Source organism: Dipteris shenzhenensis, chromosome 29, assembly GCF_047967505.1.
Source record: "Dipteris shenzhenensis isolate YYH24624 ecotype China chromosome 29, Dip_SZ_1.0, whole genome shotgun sequence".
Classification (NCBI taxonomy): Eukaryota; Viridiplantae; Streptophyta; class Polypodiopsida; order Gleicheniales; family Dipteridaceae; genus Dipteris; species Dipteris shenzhenensis.
In genome coordinates, this window is record NC_141624.1 from 29,038,633 (window position 1) to 29,046,677 (window position 8,045).

Genomic DNA, 8,045 nt, shown 5'->3' on the forward strand with positions numbered 1-8,045 from the left:
TTTAAGTCTCCTTTCATGGATTTATAAATTTATCATGTCAAGGAAAAACGTCAAGGAAAAATATTAAAAATAATTAAATTAACAAATAACTTAGATATAGCTAGAATTTCTAATATAGGATTATTTCAAATTCTTGCATGTTGGTGCAAAAGTATAGATTGAAAAAACAATATTTTTATGTGAATATGATAGTGCCACAAAGTGAACTTTTGATTTGGGAAGAATATTTTCAGAAAGTAAAATTTTGATTTGGGAAGGATATTTTCACAAAGTAAAGTTTTCATTTGGGAAGGATTTTTGGGCTTTGTCCAAAAACAACAGAAAAAGTCCAAAATTAATGGAATAGGTGTTTATCCCCAAACCTTAATAGAAAAAGTGTTGGAAAAGGTGGCAAGCTCCAAGATATATAGCTTCTTGGATGGCTTCAGTGGCTATAACCAAGTGCGAATTGCTCTTAAAGACCAATCAGAAACATCATTTGCTACAGAATGGGGTATTTTTGCCTATAGAGTCATGTCCTTCGGCCTTTGTAATGCCCCGACAACATTCCAACGAGTCATGTTCATAGCTTTCAAGTAATTTATAAATAAGTTTTTACAAGTGTTCTTGGATTATTTGTGCATCCACTCGAACAAAAAAGACCACTACAAATGTCTTGAAGCAGTACTAATCAAATGTAGGAAGTATGGCATCTCCCTAAATCCAACAAAATGCCAGTTCATGGTCACCCATGGAGTTGTGTTGGGACACATCGTTTCTCAACATGGGATTGCAATTGACATGGAATAATCAAAATCATCATGGAATTGCCTCCGCCTACAAATTCCAAAGGCGTATAGGTCTTTATGGGACATGGCGGCTATTATAGAACAATTATATTGTGGTATGCCATGATAGCCAGACCACTTTAAAAATTATTAGTGGAATTCTTATGGACAGAAGAGTGCAACCAAGCGTTTGAGCTTTTAAAGTGGCGCCTAATCATAACACCCATCCTTATGTATCCCAATTGGGATATTGATTTGCATGTTCATACTGATGGATCCAAGTATACAATTGGGAGTGTGCTTTGTCAACCTGGTGAACATACGAAAGACTACCCATTCTACTTTTCCAGTCGATAACTCAATGATGCGGAGATCAACTATACCACCATAGAAAGAGAAGCCCTAGCAATGGTGTATAGTGTTAAGAAATTTCCACACTATCTACTAGCAAATGATTTTGTCTTCTACACCGACCATCATCAAGCATTTCTTTATCTTGTGAACCATCCGTGTACAATAGCTTGAAGAATAACCAGATGGCTCCTCTTGCTTCAAGAATTTAACTTCAAAATAGTGGTCCGCAAAGGTGCCCAACACTACATTGCCGATCACATGTCTCATGTCAAGTTGGGAGAAGACGTCACTGGAGTAGAAGATGACTTGCCAGATGCCACACTATTTCAGATAGATGCTAAATTTCTCGACGTACAACCTCTTCTTGCCAAGGGCACAATGTTCCATAGGGACAGCATATTACGTTGCACCATCATTAATTCTCGCCTCAAGGAGAAGCACAATTCCTATCTACAATCCTAGGGGTTAAGTGTGGTAAGAATCAATCCCTTCCACTTTTCACATTTGTTTTGTTGAGTAGGAAACTAAAGCATGACTGGATCCATCACTTAGTCATCTACTTCACAAAAAAACTGGATGGTTCATCAGGCCAAAAATGTAAAATTCCACACTTATTGGCTGTAATCATCAATAAAGAGCTACAGGAATGAGAAATGACTCTACCCTAGTCACCAAAACCTATTGAGGAAGTGGACATTCCCTTCTCACCAACATGGGAGCCGTCACCAAATTCTCCTACTATCACATTGGCAAATGTGGATACCTTAAAAGAAATGCCTATTCTAGAGGTCAGAATTGAGGAATTGCCTAAGGAGATGCTACAACTCGGTGCACAACTGCAACCAATATATCTCCAACAATAGCAGTAGTAGCCAGAGCTTGAGGCAAAATCGGCACCAAATCGTGAGGCAAGATCATCACTTGAGCCTGATGCTACATCAACACCAGCACCGCCATCATTGCCATGCCAGTCCATGAGCCACAAGGGGAGCTAGTGCGAGATCAATAGTATGACTACTATACCCAAGTGACTGCAATACCATTGGAACAACCCCCAACAAGTACTACAGAATCATTAGGATGGCTACATGGGCACCAATTGTATTAGCAATATCGCCAATCTTCATCACCGATCTGTCATTCTCCATCATCAAGCTAGCCACATGCTCCAAATGTCAGCACTATTCACTAGCTTGGCCAAGGAGGAACATGAACAAGAATTGGAAAGAAAGACTGCAGCAGCAATCGAAGACCAATTCCAGGGAATCACTAGAGAGGTCAAAGCACTTTGGGTGCAAATAGATGAGAAGGAGGTTGAAGAAGTGCACATGAACCAAGCTCTCCAAGCTCAAGAGAAGGCAGTGAGGTATGTGACCTCCAACCTCCACCAAAGCCAAATACAGCTTGTGGCCACTCTACACAAGCGAAAGATCACCTCAATGCATGAGTGCTTATCCAATGGAAGCAACTCCAAATTAGGATCATATCCACTGATCCAACAATCAAATGGGAATGTTCCATAGGGACTAAAAATTTGCGCATAATTTACCAAGACTTATCCAAAGATGAGAAAAATATCTTCTGCCTGTCTACACATGCCGATGCTTTCATCACATATGTAGGGTAGTCCTCCCCTTAGGGTTATTGCTGGCTTGTTGCCAATGCTACAAAGGCCATCACTATTATTTGCAAGGCATGACATAACTAACATCCCACCCTTGCAGTTGATGATCCCATCGCACCAGCAAAAAGAAGTGTCGGAACTGAGGAAGACCATGCAATACAAAACAATTGGACTCAAAAAGGGCCCTGTAAGGGAGCCCTTGGGCTGGTGACATGGAAGGATAAGGTGAATAAAATCTGATAGAATATTGGCTGGTGGAGGACAATAGAATATTGGATGTGGCTTGACTTCTCTATTTCTTTATTCAATGGCCCAAACAATGATGTGAGCACCCACTTGCTGCCTTAACTCTCCCATCACGTTTTTTAACTATAATCAAACTGAGAAACCTAGTTTCTCAACCAAAACTTGTACCATTTGACCTGAAACCAAATCCTCCCATCCAACTACCACACTCCTTTAATTCTCTCTCATTCCTCTTCCTTCCCCTTCATTTTTGAGCATCATTTTGAATTTCTCTTTGCTCTAGCCCTCTTTTCAAATTTCTTGCTGGCTCCTAAGCAGAAAGATTCTTTCTCTATTCTCCCTCTCATGGGATGGAATCTCATGCGCCAAAATCTCATCACTTCTCTTCTCTACCTGCATTTCTTTCCCATTTCACTCTCATTCTTTCGAAACTTTCAAGATTTTTGAAAGAGATTCGACCTACCTTCTCCTTTCTCTATTTTGGGTGCTTCTCCTTCAAATCTCGCCACTTCCTCTCTCATATGAGATTCTCCCATGATTTGAAATCATTTCATTCAGGAAGAAAAGGAACTCAATGTTTTGAGCAAGCCATGAGTGATGTAGGTTGTTTGGAGCTTAGAAGGAGCTACTGGACGAGATTCTTTGAGAAAGGATCAAAGAGTATTGACTTTCAGGCATTGCAGTTTTGCTGATTCATGAAAATCAATATTTATTTTGCCCATCTCTCAATACTAGTCATCATTGTCCCTGCTGCAATCTCTAAGAGTGCATGATTTCAAACCATTTGTGAAGGTTTGGGGTCCATCCAGACAACTTGTATGGAGGTTCAGGTGAGATAATCTTTGGAACAATGCAACATAGTGATTATTACAAGATTTTTTTGTTAATGATGTAACTTTAAAGAAACAATTAGCTCATAGTTCATTTTGTGTAGTTGTGTTGTTTTGTTTTATTACATGGTTTGAAAACATTGAAATATTTGTTTGTTTGGTAAGAAATTTCATGAGAAATGAGTCTTTTCCACTCTTACTCTATCAATAGTTTTCTACATAATATTTCTTTAAAAATGTTTCAAGATGTTTGGGAGCATATAATTTGTTTTGAAGCAAGAATCATCAACTTCATCATTCTTGGAACACATTTGGGACCACTGGGAGGGACAAGTTTCATCACATTTTTCTTTCAAAGAACCTTGCTCCAAGAATCAGGTATTGTTCATTCATGTAGTTTTAGAATGTTTTTAATTTTCAACTCAAATCAGAGTCTATCAAAACAAGTTGCATGGAGATTCAGGTGAGAAAACCTTTAGAACAATGCAAGACAATGAAAATAACGAGATTTTATGCTGCAACTTTGAAGAAGCAGTTAATTTGTAGTTTGTTTTGGTAATTGTGTTGTTTTCTTTTAATGCATGATTTGGAGAGGAAGAAAGATTTGTTTGTTTTAAAAGATACACTCTTACTATTGAGGTTTTTTATAGAAGATGGTTCGAAATAGATTTGGAGTTGTTTGGAAGCATATAATTAGTTTTGGAGAAAAATCCATCAACTACAGCATCCTGGATTACAAGAGGGACCATTGAGGAGGACAAGTTTGATCACATTTTTCCTTCAAAGATCCCTGTGAGGTATTGGTTATTCACATAGTTTAACAGTGTTTGATGATAAGTAGTTATTTTTTTGAATTTCTAGATTTCAATCATTAGATTTTGCATGAGATTGGGGTTTTCACTTTTGCTTAATTTGATACTTTTATGAAACATGTCATGTATGTATATTGTTTGTTGATGTCAACATTATATTATATTAGGTGGAAAGTGCATGAAATCATGCAAGCCGCTCGAAATAGAAAAAGGTGATATCCATTTTCAAATAGATGCAGAGAATGCACCATTTTTAAAGAGGAATGAATCTTCCTTAGCATGCGAAAGTGATTTAGTAGCTCTTCGAAATCAAGAAAAAACACTTATGGATTTGTGGTTAGAAGGTGAAATATATCCAGTAGATCCTCAAACTTGTCAAACTCCTCAATTCCATGGATTAACCACCTTAATAAAGTTCCTATATAAGGGTGAGAATGGTTTGTTAAGATATTGTCGAAAATTCATTAGTCATGGAGCAAGTAACCTTCATAGCCAATATCAATCTTTTAGACTTAATGAAAGAAACAAAAATATCGCAATGTTGGAGGCTTGAAATCAACATTTGGTATCATCTATGCATGCTACAAGTGTTCAAATGTCTACATATGATGGCATAGAAAATAAAAATCAAGAATTACAGTAAAGGTTCAAACATTAGATGCTCAATTGGGAGAGAACAGTATAAATGCCATTCACTTACAGATGCAAAACACAGCTCTAAGGATGAGATCAAAAAGTTAGAAAAAACATTATCATTCCTAAAGGATACTCCAATGGGTCCAAGACTACGTGAGAGGAAATTGCGTCCAATGGATGAAATATCCAAGAAAAGTGGTCACTGGAAGCATCGGGTGAGAGCTTGCAGGAGTATAGTTTCAGAACTCATGTATATCCATGATGAACACTATGGTGCTATGGGTGGTGTTTATGAAAAAAATGTTGGAGTTTGTTATACAACATCAAAAATTCAAAAGTCTAAAATCAGAGATAACATATGAGTCAATGAACAAAGTTGTGGGGCATTTCAAAATGCAACTAGTGCACATGGATGTGATACTACAAGGACAAGTACAAGGGCATATCGGCTCATATTTAAGAGCTTAAAAACATCATGTCTTTCTAGGTCTTAGCATGGGAAGGTGACATAAAAAGCACTATCCAGGACAATGTGCTTTCAGCATGTATTCTTAGCACAAAACAAATGAAAACATATTGTTTAAATATTAACGTAATAACAATATTTTGAAAGGCAGTTACAAGATTTTGCTGCCCATTATGCGGTTGAGGGACGTGGGTAGTGGGAGGGGTAATTTGCATTTTTCACCATCCCTCCCTAGCTTCTCTCAACATTCCCGAAGATGCCTATGCTCTCTATCTTTCATGTGTATGCTCAACCAAGATGCTACTACACCTGTCCCTATAGCTGCACTCCAAGAAAGCAGCTTATTCTCTTGAGATCACATGATTGCATGAGCTACACATTTATTGCTTGTGGAAGGAGAAAAAAGACAAAGGCATCAGACGATCACTTGTCTCTTCCACAAGTTTATGAAGAAGGCTTGGGAATGAAAATGAAGCAGTTTTAGCGAGAAGGCGTCTCGACATCCAAAAAGGCGAAGCATGAGCGAAATTTTTGCACCAAGAGGTCTCTGCGCCTGTGGTTTGCAACTCAAGAACTAGTTACGCAAGCCCAAGGCTTTGCTCCTAGCCAATCATGGGTGTCTCAGACCAGCTCCAAGAGCAAGACTTATTGCAAGACTTCATGCCTACAAACTAGTACTAAAAGCTTTGGAAGGTACTACTTGAAGCTTTTCTCTTCCACTGTGAATTTGACCATGATTGAGCACGAGTTCGAGATGCTAGAAGCAGTTGATGAGGGTCTTGGTCAAGTTGTGTGGCTAATAGAGCTTCCCAACATTCCACTATGATCAAGATTACAGAAAATCATGTGTCTGTTGGAGCTGAATTTCGCCCCTAGCATACTGCTTCATGATTGCTTGACCTTAAGGCGTAGAAAAATGAATAGCCTGCCGTGATCATAGAGAATATCAAAGCTTCTTTAATCGCTATAGATTTTTCTTCATAGAGGTATGGAAGATGCCATGCAATCTGGACGTGGACTGTTTTGGACCTTTGCATGTGCAGACACAAGACATTTTGTTTGAGACAATGTCTTCCCAAAACCTTATGAGATTAGGACAGGGAGGTACATCTGCCATGACAATATCATCCTTTTGCTCCCCAGAAAAGAAGACTATAATGGCTTGGGAAGCATCAAGGAAGAGGGAACAAAGAAGAAGAAAGAAATGTAAGTTGGATGAGGAAGATGATTTTTGCACAATGACAGAAAATATTTTGTTGTTTATACAAAATAAATTAGCATCCTCTTCAAAGAAGAAAGGTTCAGAGGTACTTTAGTAAGTGCTTCATGACCCATGCATCTCAAAGTATATAGGGGAGCAGAATGCAAGTGCAGCACTGCTTTCTGCTCTGAAAGGATCTCTGCAAATCCTAAAGAATCCTAGATCAAGTGATGAATTGTTTGTCAAAAGAAGCACTCTCACTTGCTTGTTAAATGCATTGCCAAGAGACCATGAGGTATCCATTGGCCAGGTCTCTAGAATTTTAGATGTACATCCAAGAGCTTTTCATCATGTCCATCAAATTCTTTCCTACAATGAAGCTAGAGAGAATCTTCCATTGGATTTATGCAAATGTCAGCTTCCAGTTTGTGCTTTTGATGAGGCAGTCTCATGAAACTTGTTCTTTGATGAGGCAGTCTCATGAAACTTTTTGTCAACTTCTGGACAGAGAACACTCGAGTCTCTCTAAACAAAAAGGATATATGTCACCAACATGTTGCTAGAAAGCAATACACTAAGCATCCAACTCATTTTCTTGAAGAGTCATAGGTAAGATTTTCATGTTTGTCTTGTGCTTAAATCCTTTTTGTGTGCTTTTATATGCTTGGTTGTGCTTTTTATTAATTTTTTGTGCTTTCATGTGCTTGTATGTGCTTTTATGGTGTTCTTTTATGTGCTTTGTGCTTTTCTAGTTCATATGCTTTCATGTGCTTATGTGTTGTGCTTTTATGTACTTTCATATGCTTTCATGTGCTTATGTGGTGTGCATTTTTGTACTTTCATATGCTTTCATGTGCTTATGTGGTGTGCTTTTATATGTTTTTGTACTTATTTGTGCTTTCATGTGCTTTTGTGAGCTTTTATATTCTTGGTTGTACTTTTTTGTGCTTTCATGTGCTTTGATGTGCTTTTGTGTGCTTTTATATTCTTGGTTGTGCTTTTTTGTGCTTTCATGTGCTTTCTTTTGCTTTTGTGGTGTGCTTTTTGTTGAGATATCGAGCTCCACTCACGATATGCCACGGTGACCGTTGTGTATTTATGTCACCGCC